Source organism: Aulonocara stuartgranti (assembly GCF_965226115.1).
Source record: "Aulonocara stuartgranti genome assembly, chromosome: 22".
NCBI classification, from domain to species: Eukaryota; Metazoa; Chordata; class Actinopteri; order Cichliformes; family Cichlidae; genus Aulonocara; species Aulonocara stuartgranti.
The window spans coordinates 37,258,364-37,274,954 of record NC_138957.1 but is presented as its reverse complement, the minus strand read 5'-3'; the positions used below and the strand labels follow the sequence as shown (position 1 = coordinate 37,274,954).

General features: G+C 40.8%; 1 long non-coding RNA gene across 1 annotated transcript; it reads left to right on the top strand.

Annotated features, from left to right (window-relative positions):
- The first annotated feature begins 9,091 nt into the window (after positions 1 to 9,091).
- LOC309698298 lies at positions 9,092 to 10,626 on the top strand. The gene is made up of 3 exons (XR_014274054.1): positions 9,092 to 9,155; positions 9,767 to 9,823; positions 9,919 to 10,626. It is a non-coding gene; the product is annotated as an uncharacterized lncRNA (long non-coding RNA).
- The last annotated feature ends 5,965 nt before the right edge of the window (positions 10,627 to 16,591 follow it).

Sequence of the window (16,591 nt, the reverse complement as noted above, 5' to 3'; positions counted from 1 at the left end):
GACAAGGTAAGTGACTCATGTTGTAACTGACGTCAGACGCCGGAGATTTTGGCAGAAACTTTAAGCGAATGGTAGCTTAGAATTGAACAAATTCCTTTAAGCTTCAGTATTACCAAATACACTTATCAGTTGTCTTATAACTAACAACATTTGTCTAAATCATCTCCAACATCCTGGAGAACAACGGGGAGAGTTTAGAGGCTCTCCAAGATTACATCGATCAGTGCTTCCAGGACCTCGTGATGAAGAAGGCCCAGAGTGCAGCTTCCCCGGCCAAGTCTGAGACGCCGTCATCGAAAAGATGTCGCCTGGCAGATTCCCCCGGCACAACATCGCCAGCCAGCAAAGATATTGTCGATATCCTAGAGTCAATCGACAAGGCTGCAAGGCTGTCCTTGGTGGAGATTCTACACCAGGAATTTAAATGCTTACGAGAATCCCTGGAGTTCAGTCAGCAGCAGGTGGAAACGCTCGCTGCTGAAAATGCCACGCTAAGGGAGTCGTTAAATGTCTCACTGACAATGTTACCCAGCTCAACAGAGAAAATAAAAATAAAACATTTTCAGTGAGACATTTGACGACTTCCTGACAAAAGGTCTTTTGTCTTGTACAGCTGCTGTTATTGTGTATATATTTATTTATATTTCTTCATACATTCTTATATAGTTCTATATTGTGTATTTTGTTGTACAGTTATTTTATTTTCAACTTTAATTTATATATTTTATCTTATTCTCCCAGTTAAATTTACTCTTCATTCTAATTTGTGTTGTACAGTTATTTCATTTTTAACCTTAATTTATATTTTATTCCTTCCTAGTTAAATTTACCCTTTTTAATTTTTCATATTTATTTCCTATCTTATTCATAGCCTTTTCTTTTTTTGTTTTCTTTAGGTCACGAGCAGTTGTCCAAGCATTTCACTACATATCGTACTGTGTATGACTGTGTACGTGACAAATAAAATTTGAATTTGAATTTGACGTCCACATTCACACAGGGTGATGGTGGAGGCATGACTTACAGCACTGTCACCCAGGCTTTTTTCAAGCACTGCGGTCCATCAAAATGAAGTTTTGTACCAGCGGGTGCAGTGAGTCCAATAGCCGGGGATAATCGGAAATAAGCTGTTATAGGCTGGCTTCCAGAACGTAGAGAAACACTTCTCCCTCATGCTCAAGCCACAGGTTGATTAATTTTGAAGCTGAGCCCGTTATGAGCTCTCGAAGCTCTGTGGGTGGGGTGAATGCCGCTGGATCCATATCTGGCTGGTCCGTACTGTCACGCGAGTGAGAAGAGCCGTGTGGAAAAGGTAAAGGAAGATCCAAACGCAGGCAGTCGTGAAGTCGTGATTTATTGAACACGAAACAAATCACGAGAGCAGATTTCTCCTGTTTTGGCTTCCTGTTAAATCCAGAATTCAAAATCCTGCTCCTCACATACAAGGTCTTAAATAATCAGGCCCCATCTTATCTTAATGACCTTGTAGTACCATATCACCCTATTAGAGCACTTCGCTCTCGCTCTGCAGGCCTACTTGTTGTTCCTAGAGTATTTAAAAGTAGAATGGGAGGCAGAGCCTTCAGTTTTCAGGCCCCTCTTCTGTGGAACCAGCTTCCAGTTTGGATTCAGGAGACAGACACTATCTCTACTTTCAAGATTAGGCTTCAAACTTTCCTTTTTGCTAAAGCATATAGTTAGGGCTGGACCAGGTGACCCTGAATCCTCCCTTAGGTATGCTGCAATAGACGTAGGCTGCCGGGGATTCCCATGATGCATTGAGTTTTTCCTTTCCAGTCACCTTTCTCACTCACTATGTATTAACAGACCTCTCTGCATTGAATCATATCTGTTATTAATCTCTGTCTCTCTTCCACAGCATGTCTTTATCCTGTCTTCCTTCTCTCACCCCAACCAATCACAGCAGATGGCCCCGCCCCTCCCTGAGCCTGGTTCTGCCGGAGGTTTCTTCCTGTTAAAAGGGAGTTTTTCCTTCCCACTGTCGCCAAAGTGCTGCTCATAGGGGGTCATATGATTGTTGGGTTTTTCTCTGTATCTATGAAGCGCCTTGAGGCGACTTTTGTTGTGATTTGGCGCTATATAAATACAATTGAATCGAATTGAATTGAAATATAGAGAGGCAAATGGCAAAATGGAGATCTAAACTATACTGGGACAACTAAACTACTGAGCATGAACAAGAACACGAACCTGGACATAAAGGAAGGAAGACGATGGTACATGATGATGACGGCAGGGAGCACACGAATGAAACATGGTGGATACACAGACAGACCAGCAACTACAATGACAGAGGACACGACTTAGATACACACAGAGAAACACAGGGGGATTACACACAGCTGGGAGTAATTAACGAGACGAGACATGAGGTAAAACTGAACACATTCACATGAGACACAGACCTCCACAATAAAACAGGAAACAAGAGATCACTACACGAGGACGCAGAACTAAACTCACACAAAACATGAGAACACAAATCCTTAACCACGAGTAAACAGAAACATGGAACTCAAATAGTAACCAACAAATCACAAAGGTAACACAACGATCATTCAAGAGATAAACCAACACATAATAAACTCAAAATGCTGGGTCGAACCGTGACAGAGACAGAGGACAACAAAACACAACCTGACGCACACAGACTGAAGACTACCAAAGTAAAACAGGAAATACACAGACTCAAGGACACGGGCTTCACACAGGGACACGACTGACCTGAAAACAGAGAAAACCAGTGGGACTAAAATCAAAGATCTAGAAATACAAAACCAAAGCACAGACAGCAATAACCCCACAAATCAAAACACTGGGACCCAGACCCAGAACCGTGAGGAGGTTTTATGACGTTGTAGACGAGGCACTCAAACTACTTCAAATAATTCGAGCCTGCACTGTGACATCTCTTAACACACATTTAGCCACTTTATTATTGTTGATTTTCTTGTAAACACACACTTTTCATCCGATGATAGCTGGCACAGGCTCCGAGCTGAGGTTAAGTTAATGATGGTTTGAAAGAAATTTTTTAAAGGATATATAGACAGACGTGTGGGTGTTTGATGTGTCTATTAAAAAACAAACAAACAAAATGATAATGAGACAGCCCAGTTGGTTTTATTCAGTCCTGAACCGACATCTCTGACTGAACCATCACAGCACTGAACCATCTGTGAGTGGTTGGATGGGTAAACACACCGTCTATGAGAAACTCTCCATTGGAAACAAGCAAACAAAGTGAACCTGCGCACCAGATTGCTCTCAAACATTGGCTCAAATGACAAAGGAATCGTTTTTGCGAGCTAATGAATCCCATATCCTCTTTCACCGCATGTCAGGAGTTAATCAACCGGAGCATGAGGGGAGACACAGCCTTTGACTGCAGCTCTAATGGAAATGAAACAACAAACGTCTGGCTTAGTTTCTGTTAGTTTCATGTTTTTAAATTTAGACTCAGAGTTTTATAATAAACAACAAGAAAAACATACCTTACGATTAGTTTTTACAACAGAGAGGCAGTGAAATAATTCAGAAATAATAAAGAAATAGTTTGATCAGTATTTTGAGTTCTGGATTTCTTTGTGGAATAAATGAAACTGATGTCATTGAAATTGTAAATAAATAAATGAAATAAAAGATTAAAGATGAACTGAAGGAATCACTCAGATTATAGTAATCAGATTCAGAATACTTTCATAATCCCTGAGGAAATTATGAGGGTTACAGCTGCTCCAAGACAAAAGCAGTAACAGACTGAACTTGTTAAATAATACAATATGTTACAAGTTCACAAAATATCAGGAACAGCACTTATATATGTGCAAATAGCTCAATTATAAATATCCAGAATATTACAGAGGTGAAATATATATATATGATTGTCATTTTACTCTAAAAGCTTATTTATATCCATATGTAATCAGTATTTTCTGATTATATGAGATTAGCTAAGGTAACTCCATTTTTTTAAATGGAGAGCGACGCTACATGAATAACTATAGAGCGGTATTATTTTTTGCTGACCTTTTAGAAATATTCTGAAAACCGTAACCCTTGATTGGATCTGTTTGTTGATAAATATAAAGTACTGGATGAACACCAGTGTGGGTTATGTGTGAGAGTGTGATTTTTCTTCTTCTATTCAGATAGATATATAAGTGCTGCTTCTGCATGAGCCTGTCACTGTTTGTTATAAAGGTTTTGGATTTTATATGAACTGTTTCACATGTTCAGTGTCATTTTTTTTCCTGTCCTACTCAGTACTTTAGCAATCAGAATAGTTGCCTGAAGGAAAGATGCTCAACATATTTATTTTTCCAAGTGGACTAATATGCCAATGCCCTATTAGTCCACTTGATTGATCTGTGTGTGTGAATGGGTGGATGACTGAATGTGTAAAGCGCTTTGGGGTCTTTAGGGACTAGTAAAGCGCTATATAAATACAGGCGATTTGCCATCTATATTATTGTTGTTTATTAACTTATTTTATTTTAAGGTATAACAAATTGGACAGACAGTTAGAGAGAAAGGGAAAAAATAATAATAATAATGGATTGGATTTATATAGCGCTTTTCTAGGCACCCAAAGCGCTTTACAATGCCACTATTCATTCACTCTCACATTCACACACTGGTGGAGGCAGCTACAGGTGCAGCCACAGCTGCCCTGGGGCAGACTGACAGAAGCGAGGCTGCCATATCGCGCCATCGGCCCCTCTTGCCAACACCAGTAGGCAAGTAGGGTAAAGTGTCTTGCCCAAGGACACAACGACCAGGACAGAGGGCTCAGGGATTGAACCGGCAACCTTCCGGTTACAGATGCGATTCCCAACCCCCTGAGCCACGGTCGCCCATAAAAAGAAAGAAAGAAAGGGAGAAAGAAAAACAGAGGGAAAGGGGGACAGTAAGAGAAGGCCCGGAGAAAATCTGTTGGATCAGCTGTTAAAAGAAGAAAAATAAAAACAAACAACAAGAGAACACAATACAGAGATCAAAGCAACAACCTAGACATGTGTAAGTAACACTAAATACTAAATATTGAATGTTATTTAGCAGCACACAAGACCGACAGCGCACAATATACTCTGAGAAAATCTGTGTGCACCTGTGTGCACATCTGTGTGTGTGAGCCCGCTTGAGTTCAAAAGGTTTCTGCATGTAACAATCTGCTAGAAGGTGTGGGGAGCCATAGTCCTGCTCCCCAGAGCATGAAGCAGACATGGAGAAGACCCAGCAGAGGGTAAAAGCCCAAGGAAAACCACCTGAGAGGCAACTGCACCACCCTCCTGGAAAGAGCTGAGAGCCCCAGACATGGGGTCACCCAGTAGCCACGGTGCAGAAGCTGCCTGCAGTGACGAGCCTGCAGGCAGCCAGTCGCACCAGAAGGACCCAGCCCCGGTCCCAGAGGCCCGAGGGCACGCCACCCCCCTGGAAGGGGCCCGAACCCGGCCATGTGTGCCAGGCCCCACCAAGCAGCCGCTGGGAGTGAGGTACATACTTGAGCGCCCAGCCCCGGACACCAAGAACCACCAACGCACATACGTCTGAGGGCATCAGCCACCAGCAGGAAGTGTGGTGGGTGGAGACAAGCCTCCACACCTAGGGGGGCTTGAGATGTCCCAGAGAGGCAGAGGCGGAGACTCAAGCTGGCACATGGACATAGACAAACAGGCACACACGAGTCCAACATCATCATCAAGTTTGCGGATGACACAACCATCCTAGGCCTCATCACAGGCAATGATGAGACGCCTATAGAGAGGAGGTGATGGCGCTGTACGAGTGGTGCCTGGAAAATAACCTGACTCTCAACATCAGCAAAACTAGAGAGATGATAGTGGACTGCCGGAAACGACCAGTCAGGGAGCACCAGCCCATCTACATCAACTGTGTCAAGGTCGAAAGGGTCAGCAGCTTCAAGTTCCTTGGAGTCAACATCACCGAGGACTTCTCCTGGACCCTTCACACAGACGCTGCTATCAGGAAAGCTCGCCAGCGGCTTTACTTCCTGAGGAGGCTGAGGAAGTTTGGCATGAACGCCAACATCACCTCAAATTTCTACAGGTGTGCAGTCGAGAGCTTGCTGACGAGCTAGATCACAGTTTGGTACGGAAGCTGCTCTGCCAGCAGCCGTAAATCACTACAGAGGGTGAAGGCAGCAGAGCACATCACTGGCACGAGGCTTCCTGCCATTCAGGACATTTATTTCCAGCGATGCCTCCGTAAAGCTCACAGCATCATCAAGGCCCACAGCCACCCAGCACATCAGCTGTTCTTGTTACCATCTGGCAGACGTTACAGGAGTCTGTCTGCTCGGACTACAAGACTCAAAAACAGTTTTTACCATCAAGCCATACGACACCTCAACCACAACACTTAAACACACACACACACAGTCCATATGTTCTTTTCAAGAACATATATAACTGCACAAACGTGTAACATAACTGATGCCTAGTTCTGAGTTTTATGTAATAAATAATGCAAGCTACCTGCAGCTTCACAAGTACTCTGTTTAATCTGCACTGGTCACTCCACTTTATTGTCGTTGATATTTATATTTAAAAGTGCAATACTGTGATTTTCTGCTGCTCATTCCTGTGCAATATCCCATCTGCCCCCCGTCATATTTCTTTTCAAGATTTTCTTATTTAATTACTAGTGTACATATATTTATATTTATAGATATATTTAGTCATCTTTTCTCTTTTACCACGTCTCTCTAATATTTTGCTCCTTACTATTTTTCTATTTATTTATTTTATTTTATTTTATTTTCTTCTACTGTATCATGCTGCTGAGTGACTGCTGCTCGTCAAACACATTTCATTGCAATGTTGACCCTGTGCTAACTTGCATATGACAAATAAAACTGAAAACTGAAACACAGACACAAGCATGCATTCCCACCCTCATGCACACAAATACTCAGCACTCGTCCAACGTGGAGATAAAGAGAAATGAGCACGACACACCCATTGACACTCCCCAAAGATATTCTATACTCCCAGGTCCAGGTATGACGTATTCAGAGAAAATATTACGCGTTTCGTATTGAGGGGAAAAGAAACACAGTTTGTCCCGGACTTCAGGTACAATGGAAAAGACACAAAGCTGGAGTTATTCTGTCGTTACGCTGTCAGCTGCCTCTTCTTCTCTCATCCTCTCCCCTCTCTCTCCTGTTTCTACTTCAATCATGAAACTGATCAGTGATCAGCTGATCGGCTTTTCTCTCTTGTTTATTTATCGCTCACTTTGCGCCAGAAAGAGGAAACCAGCGGATGTCGCGCTAAACAACAGCAGCACGTTTAAGCTTGATCAGCTGTTGTTAGAATTGATTTAATATTAATTTCTAGTATCAGCTGATGTTTGCTGGAGCCACAGCTGCAAAAAAACTGCTGGTCATGATGTCGGTTTGGATATGTGGTGAGAGGGAAACATGAAGCTGAAACCAGGAGATGTCCTTACTGAACCATCAGAGCTGAACAGCCTACGTCTATTGCAGCATAACTAAGGGAGGATTCAGGGTCACCTGGTCCAGCCCTAACTATATGCTTTAGCAAAAAGGAAAGTTTGAAGCCTAATCTTGAAAGTAGAGATAGTGTCTGTCTCCTGAACCCAAACTGGAAGCTGGTTCCACAGAAGAGGGGCCTGAAAACTGAAGGCTCTGCCTCCCATTCTACTTTTAAATACTCTAGGAACAACAAGTAGGCCTGCAGAGCGAGAGCGAAGTGCTCTAATAGGGTGATATGGTACTACAAGGTCATTAAGATAAGATGGGGCCTGATTATTTAAGACCTTGTATGTGAGGAGCAGGATTTTAATTCTGGATTTAACAGGAAGCCAAAACAGGAGAAATCTGCTCTCTCTTTCTAGTCCCTGTTAGGACTCTTGCTGCAGCATTTTGGATTAGCTGAAGGCTTTTCAGGGAGTTTTTAGGACTTCCTGATAATAATGAATTACAGTCGTCCAGCCTGGAAGTAATAAATGCATGAACTAGTTTTTCAGCGCCACTCTGAGACAGGATATTTCTAACTTTAGAGATGTTGCACAAATGGAAGAAAGCAGTCTTACATATTTGTTTAATATGTGCGTTGAAGGACATGTCCTGGTCAAAAATGACTCCAAGGTTCCTCACAGTGTTACTGGAGGCCGAGGTAATGCCATCCAGAGTAAGGATCTGCTTAGATACCATATTTCTAAGGTTTTCAGGGCCGAGTACAATAACCTCAGTTTGATCTGAATTAAGAAGCAGAAAGTTAGCGGCCATCCAGGTCTTTATGTCTTTAAGACATTCCTGCAGTTTAACTCATTGGTGTGTGTTATCTGGCTTCATGGACAGATAGAGCTGGGTGTCATCTGCATAGCAGTGTAAATGTATGCTATGTCTTCTAATGATGCTGCCTAAGGGAAGCATGTATAATGTAAACAGAATTGGTCCTAGCACTGAACCCTGTGGAACTCCATAATTAACCTCAGTGTGTGAAGAGGACTCTCCATTTACATGCACAAACTGGAGTCTATTAGATAGATATGATACAAACCACTGCAGCGCAGTACCTGTAATACCTACAGCATGTTCTAATCGCTCTAATAGGATATTATGGTCGACAGTATCGAACGCTGCACTGAGGTCTAGCAGGACAAGCACAGAGATGAGTCCACTGTCAGAGGCCATAAGAAGATCATTTGTAACCTTCACTAAAGCTGTTTCTGTGCTGTGATGAGCTCTGAAACCTGACTGAAACTCTTCAAATAAACCTCTGCAGATGATCTGTTAGCTGTTTGACAACTACTCTTTCAAGGTGCTTGAAGGCCTGTGGATTTGACAAGATCTCTAACCCCATTGGCTGAAACCCAGCACCGAGCCTGAAAGAGCCTCTGCCGTGTGATGGCTGGAGACTCGCTCACTCTGTTCACAGCCATCAGTAAAAAAAATAAAAGTAAATCTAATATCACATTAACACGAGAAGTCACCCAACCAGTTTCCCTCCCTGTGTCTTTGTTCAGCACCTGATGTCACGGTCAGCCTTCTGTGGGTATAAAACGACTGAAGAACATCGACAATTAAACAGTTGGACTCTGTGAGCATCACATTTTCTATCTCAGGAGGGAAGCCACCGAAACCTGTAAGTTCATTCATCCTGGATATTTTACCAAATTTAACCTCAGTGAAAACTGCTGGCTCTGTCTTTGTTCCATTATATTATTTAATAGAAAATAATAGAAAAAGAAACAAAGAAAGAAATAACACTTTAGATATTATGACAGTACTTTGCGTGCTTTTGTTTCTGGGAGAAAAAGGGTTTTATAGTTTTACTCCTTAAAAAATAAAGTCTAGAGTTATTTTTCTCCTTTTAAACAAAGGTTTGTCATAAAAATCACTTATTACTTATTAAGCTGGTCAACACATTTATTTTATTTTACTTCCCTTGTATCTATGTAATTATGTTTTCTGTTTTTCAGTTATTCCAACTTAGTTAAGCTATGTTGTTATAGGTTGTGTTTAATGTTTTGGTTATTTTAACGTGGGAATTTCCAAAGTTAGGATAAATGCATATCCTCTCTCTCATGTTTTATATCCTTTTTTTCAACAATAATAATAATAATAATAATAATAATACTAATAATAATAATAATAATATGATGTATGAGTAGGAATAATGACAAATGTGAGGGCACATTGAACACTTCTGAATGTTACATCATACTATGACCAATCATTTTATCTTTAAAACAGTAAAGGATCGTTCCACAATGACGACCAAGATCTTTGCCATCCTGCTTCTGTTTGTTGGTAAGTTTACGCAAAATATCACAAATTCTACTTTGTACAGGAGACGGGCCTGAAAGTGAAATAATTTCATCAATGTTGCTCTTGAACATCTTTAGCCGACACACAAACCACAACCACGGATGCAGCCACTAGTACACCTGCTCCAACCACGGCCACAGCTGCTCCAACCACGGCCACAGCTGCTCCAACCTCGGCCACATCTGATCCAACCACAACCACAGCTGCTGTTCCAACAACAACCGCAACCACAGCTACGCTAACCACAACCAAAGCTGCTACAACCAAAGCTGCTACAACTACAACCAAAGCTGCTACAACTACAACCAAAGCTACTACAACCACAACCACAGCTGCTACAACCACAACCAAAGCTGCTACAACTACAACCAAAGCTGCTACAACCACAACTACAGCTGCTCCAACCACAACCCAAGCTGCTCCAACCACAACCAAAGCTACACCCACGGCAGTAGTAGCGGGGGCAGTGGTTAATGAAGTCAGCCTGGTTTCTGTCACAGTGGCCATCATCGCTGCTGCACTTCTATAAAGAGCAACATGTGACTGTAATTAATCTGCAATGAACAGCAGACGTATTTACAGTTCTAGCTCATCTTTTCATTTCCAGTCTGATCGTGTTTTATGTTTATTTTTCATCTTATATGAAAGTGTCGAAACGGAGGGGATAAATAGAAGTGTGGGAAATGTATCTTTGATTCTAGAAGCCGGTAAATATGTGTACTTGCTCTGTATAGTGTGCATGTTCAAAAGGATCCCAGATTATTTTCACATGAGTTAATTGCATTCGTCCGATCAGAGGGTCAGCATTTAGATGAAATATTTAACTACGAAAGAAAGATGTTCAGTTGTGTAAATATTATTGATCTGATCATTTATCCTAACTTCTGTCTGTTGTGTACTGTGAAAACAGCTGCATTTAACACTAGATTGTAGAATTAATCAATAAATGACATTAACAACTGTATTTCTGTATTTTCATTCTTTCTAATTCAGTCGACTAACTTAAAAACAGGCTATTTCTGTATTATTCTATATTAAATGTAATTTGTGTGAATTTTTAGCAAGACCACAAAAAATATTTATTGCACTGCTTCTGCTATGTTCATCTGTGCATGTGTTGTAGACACTGGACAGGTTACAGGTAGGCTCAAAAATGTCTCCAACCTTTTGTTCCTGATGTTTTTGCCTTGAACTAAATCAGAAGAGCCGTGTGCTGAGAATAGATGCAGAACATAGGTGAGTTTCATCACAACATCCCTAATAAGAACTATAGAAGTGGTAAAAGTAGTAAAGTGCGAGAGAGCAACAAGAAACAAAAGTGGTCAAAATTAAATTTATGCATAAACAGCTACTGACACAGAAATAGGCAGAAATCTGTCTCTGTTCTGCCAACTCCATAAGTTCAGTTCAGAAACATGGTAAATGGCCTGTATTTATATAGCGCCTTACTAGTCCCTAAGGACCCCAAAGCGCTTTACATATCCAGTCATCCACCCATTCACACACACATTCACACACAGAAACATATTCACATCATATGATTGTTGGGTTTTTCTCTGTATGTGTTACGGTGGGGTCTGCTTTACAATATAAAAGCCGACTGTTGTTGTGATTTGGCGCTGTGTAAATAAAACTGCAAAGGAAGCATGCTATGAACTGTCAGGACCAGAACTGAGACTCTCAGAAGCAAAGCAAACTAACACTAACCTTTTATTGAAAGTAAAGTATACATGGCTTGTTGTAGAAAGCACTCTATACTGTGTCTCGTGCTTAATTGCCACTTACCCGAAACCACCTGCCAGATCATTGCATTACTTAGTTTGGTAAAGCTTGGTTTAGAAATGGGTCATTTAGTGCTGCTTAGTCTAAAGAAAGAGCTATGTGGGCCAGTGTCCTGAACCAGGTCACATTTACCATCTTTGCGAGCCCTTGTATCTCCCCTACAAGGGCTCGCAAAGATACCAAAGGTGTGAGAGAAAAACACAGCATCTCTAAATAAAAGATTTAAGAAGAAAGAAGAAACCCCAGAAAGATATTTCTAGAAACATCTAAGAGTACAAATAAAGTACTTTACAAGACCAACTGTACATCAGACATAAATGAATCCTCAACTCTCTGCACAGTGAGATGGAAGAGCCATAGGAGGAGGAGACAAAGTCCATAATGGTGTTGACATTGAACCTAAGACACGTGTTTAAAGACAGGCAATGATTGTCAGTTGAAGAAAATGTTGGGAGAATCACTGAGTCAACCAGGAGGCCTCCATACGGATGATAGATGCTGTTCCAACAACAGAAAACAGAGTGAATATCGTCTTGATGCATCTCAATCATCCAGGAAAGTAAATCTCCAAAAGTTGATTCTGTTCATCTGGATGTAGCGTTTTGTGGGAAACGATTCGTCACTCGTCCAAGTGACTTCTTCAGTGTCAGCTGACTGCAGGTTTTATGGGCAGAAATCTGTGTCATCAGAAACTGAATTTGAATAAGTTAAATTTGAATTTGAATCGCTCGGATTGAATCTGAATTGTAACTTGAATAAATGCTTTTAAAAACAGAATTTGAATTAGCCTAATTTGAATTTCCATTTATTGGTTTGAAAATGATCATCACTAAATTGAAATTGAATTTTATATTTTGAAAATGAATTCATTTGCTTTTATCCGTAAAAAATTAAGCTCTCGAATAATTTCAGATTCACTTCTCACCATTCAGTTTCAGTTCTACAATTCAGTTCTTTTGGGACTTGCATCCAGTTCTGGTTCAAGAGTAATGAGCGCAGATTAATAGAACTACGTTTTACTAGCGGATTGAAAGTGTTACTGTTACTGTTACAGCGTCTTGAGCTGAATTAAGAATGCAGAAGTCATTCCTCATGTCGAATGACCAGCGGATAAATGTTTGTAAAGCATTCCCACGTTAAGCTTAACAACCGGTATATGGAGCGGCTGCCTCCTCTCTCTCTCCTGCTGCTACTTCAATCATGAAACTGATCAATGATCAGCTGATCGTCTGTCTTCTTTGTTTTTGGCCCACTTTGCACCAGAAAGAGGAAACCAGCGGCTGAACAACAGCAGCACGTTTAAGCTTGATCAGCTGTTGTTAGAATGTATTTAATATTACTTTCTACTCCAGGATCTTTTTCTACGTAGCTGACGCTGGTAACTGTGCAGGGGCGGATCTAGCAAAGTTTAGCCAGGGGGGCCGATAGGGCATGAACAGGGAAAAGGGGGCACAAAGACATACTTTTCTTTCTTATTCTCATTTAAAATGTCGAGCTTTTAATAAATAATTATCTGACACCCAAAGTTTTAATCTGATGTAAAATGTATAGAAGTTCATTACTATATATAGTAACTGTTAAGTCTAATATACCCTAGTCAGCTATAGTACTTTTCCTTTGGGAAGGTACCATCTGTGCAGTCTGCAATTCTGCTGAAGAAAGATGTTGAGTCTATTTAATATTTCTTGAAAAATAATTGATTTCTGTGCATTTTTTTTCACACTGCATCAAATTAAGGTTGATTACGTCGATTAAGCATCATGAGGTGGAGGGTGGGGGGGGGGGGGGGGGTTCCCTATTTTCTTTTGCTGGGAGTTGGAACCCTATTAGTTAGGTTGCTTAATATTTCTTCTAAGTACTCTTTAAAATACCAGAATAGGGAGGATGGAGCAGGTTTAAGTTTATTAGATTGATCAGTGTTGCTGAACTATGAAATGTTTTGGGTGCGGTGTATTTTTTACACACAGGTATAACAGAATATCTGTATGGCCAGAACATCCAGACTGGCCAACAGCCTGTATCCACAGGCTGTGAGGCTCCTGAACTCTCTGCCCCCCTCTCACGGACAATAACCATATCCAACTTCTTAATAGCAATGAACTGGTCTGCATTGGTGCATCATATCTTTATTCTCTTCCCCCTCCTGCCCCCCCCCCCCCCCCTCTCTTTCTTAAATAGATAACTATCATATCTGATATCATATCTCACAGTACAATAATATTGAATGGGTTGCATTGTTGTATTTTGTCATGTTTCTCAGGTCTTTGTCTGAATTTCTACGAACATTATTGCTAAGGATTGTCTTATTGCATTGGAGTCACACTGGGTTAAATATGTACACTTGGGTTTTAAGGGGTATTTATTATTTTCTTCTTTTTTTGGTTTGTATGGAAGCCCCAAACGCAATTTCATTGTTCTTGACAATGACAATAAATAAATAAATACTACTACAATAGCTTTAGTGTTGTTGTTTTGTTTTGTAAACTTGAGTGTTGTTTATTTAAACTTGAGTATGAGCTTATACAAAATGCAGCAAGATATTTAAAAAACAGTTTTATTGATTAAAAAACACTATATCGGATTCATATCGGTATCGGCAGATATCCAAATTTCTGATATCGGTATCGGACATAAAGATGTGGCATCGTGCCATCTCTACATTTTACATCAGATAAAAACTTTGTTTGCAAGATTCGGATAATTATTTGTTAAAAGCTAGAAATTTTAAATGACAATTAGAAAGAAAAGTATTTCTTTGTGCCCCCCTCTCCCTGTTAATGCCCTACCTGGCCCCCTGGCAACACTTTGCTAGACCCGCCCCTGCACAGTCACCAGCTGTCAGCTACCTAAAAAAGGATCCTGGTGTTATTTGTCTCTCAGAAACAGTTCATAACTGCGAATCAGCGGCTTTGGGACCCCTGTCAGATTGGATCGGAACTGTGGAGTAACACACAAATCTCACGGAGGAGGGGTTTGTTTATATATCAACCAGGGCTGGTGTAATAATTTTACTGTGCGGGGGCGGTTGTGTCTTCCTGACATCGAGCTCCTTTCAGTATCTGTCAGGCCTTTTTACTTACCGAGGGAGTTCCCTCAAATTTTTGTCACTGTTGTTTACATTCATCCTAAGGCTGACGTTAAAGTTGCTGCTGATGCCATTTTTAAAGTGGTACACAATCTGCAGACTCTCTCTCTGGATGCTCCTAATTTTATTCTTGGTGATTTTAACAATTGTAATCTTAAGAAATCACTGAACAATTTCTTTCAATATGTCACTTGTCCTACAAGGCATAACAAAACGCTGGATTTGTGTTATGGACCAATTAAGGGGGCATACAAGTCTGTGGACCTGCGCTAGGTTCTTCGGATCACAATGTTATTCACCTCCTCCCTGCCTACAGATCTGTGATTAGGAGGGAGAAGGCCTGTGTGAAGCGGACTAATGTCTGGACAAAAGACAGTTGTGTTGCCCTTCAGGGGTGTTTTGATTGCACTGACTGCTCCGTGTTTCAAGAGAACACTTGTGATTTGGATGAACTCACTGATGTGGTGTGTAGCTACATCTCTTTTTGCAAAGACTCTGTGGTTCCACTCAGAGAATTTAAGACTTTCCCTAATAACAAACCGTGGCTCTCTAAAGATATTAAGGATCTGATTCTTAAAAGGAAAATTGCTTTTAACGAGGGAGACGTTCCCAGCATTACCTTAGAGACGTTTACCTCTGACAAACATCTGGCAGACAGTCTTAACAGTTTTTACCTTCGTTTTGAGAACTTTGACTGTTCTAGGTAGACCAGCACACTGAGGGAAAAGACCATCACTCCCCCATCTATTTGTATTGATGAGACAGGGGTAGCTAATCTTTTTAGACATACCAAAAGCAAGAGCCCTGGACCTGACAACATCTGTGGACAGGTACTGAGAACTTGTGCTGATCAGCTGAGTGGGATTTTTCACTATATCTTCTCACTTTCTTTAGAGCTTGTAGAATAAGGAGGGGATGTTTTTCGCATTATCATTTAATATTTTAATATGGCATTATTAGTTCATTAGAAGTATATAACCAGCTTTGCATTAAGCATAAATTGAAGTTTTTTGATCTTACATTATTCTTTGCATTACAGTGATGGTGATAACTTTAGTTTGATCTTTTTTACAGGTACCAGAATAATAACATGATTTTTCATTGCAGATGTAACCATGATCATTCCATACACATTGCAGTTTGTTGCTCATTCTAGAGTTGTGCTCAAGGTAATTAAAGGTTAAAAGCTACAGCCAGCGCGAGTCTGGCTGATCTATGGAGGGCAAAGGCTTTGAGCTTGGAAGGCCGCACGCGCTTACACAGCACTTATAAGATGTTATTCTTGGTGATTTTGTGCTTAGTCATGTTTTAATATGTTTTAAGTAGAAGTAGCTGATCCAGCAATATTCATTTAATATTATATACTTGATTTAGAGCAATACACACTGATGGTCTTAACAAATGAAAGAGTCCTTGTAGCTGCCATGTTGTGTCTTAGCAGGGTACAGACGGTTCCAGGAGACGGGGGCAGTCAGCGTCTGCCCTCGGGAAGGAGACAATGTTATTCTTTGTGTTAAATAAAATTGTCAACATTGATTGTATTACACCTGTCACTACGCATGAGGGGGCGTTCTAATACCCTGATTTCATAAAACTATGGTGATGTGTTTTTTGAGATGAGATCTGAGACTGTCTGCATACAGTGTCCATCTCCCACGTGTGTGATCATTAAATCATCGTTTGACTCAACCCGACCGGACCAGTGTTGTTATTGTGGGTTTTTCCTCTGGTGTCCATCTCCAATATTTTTGAACCATAACAAGCTACAGATGGTACCTAAAATTTGGAAACATGCGATCATTGTTCCTGTTGCTAAGGGCAGTTCTCCTAAGGCACTGAATGATGTTAGGCCTGTGGCTCTGACTTCTTTAGTGATGAAGACA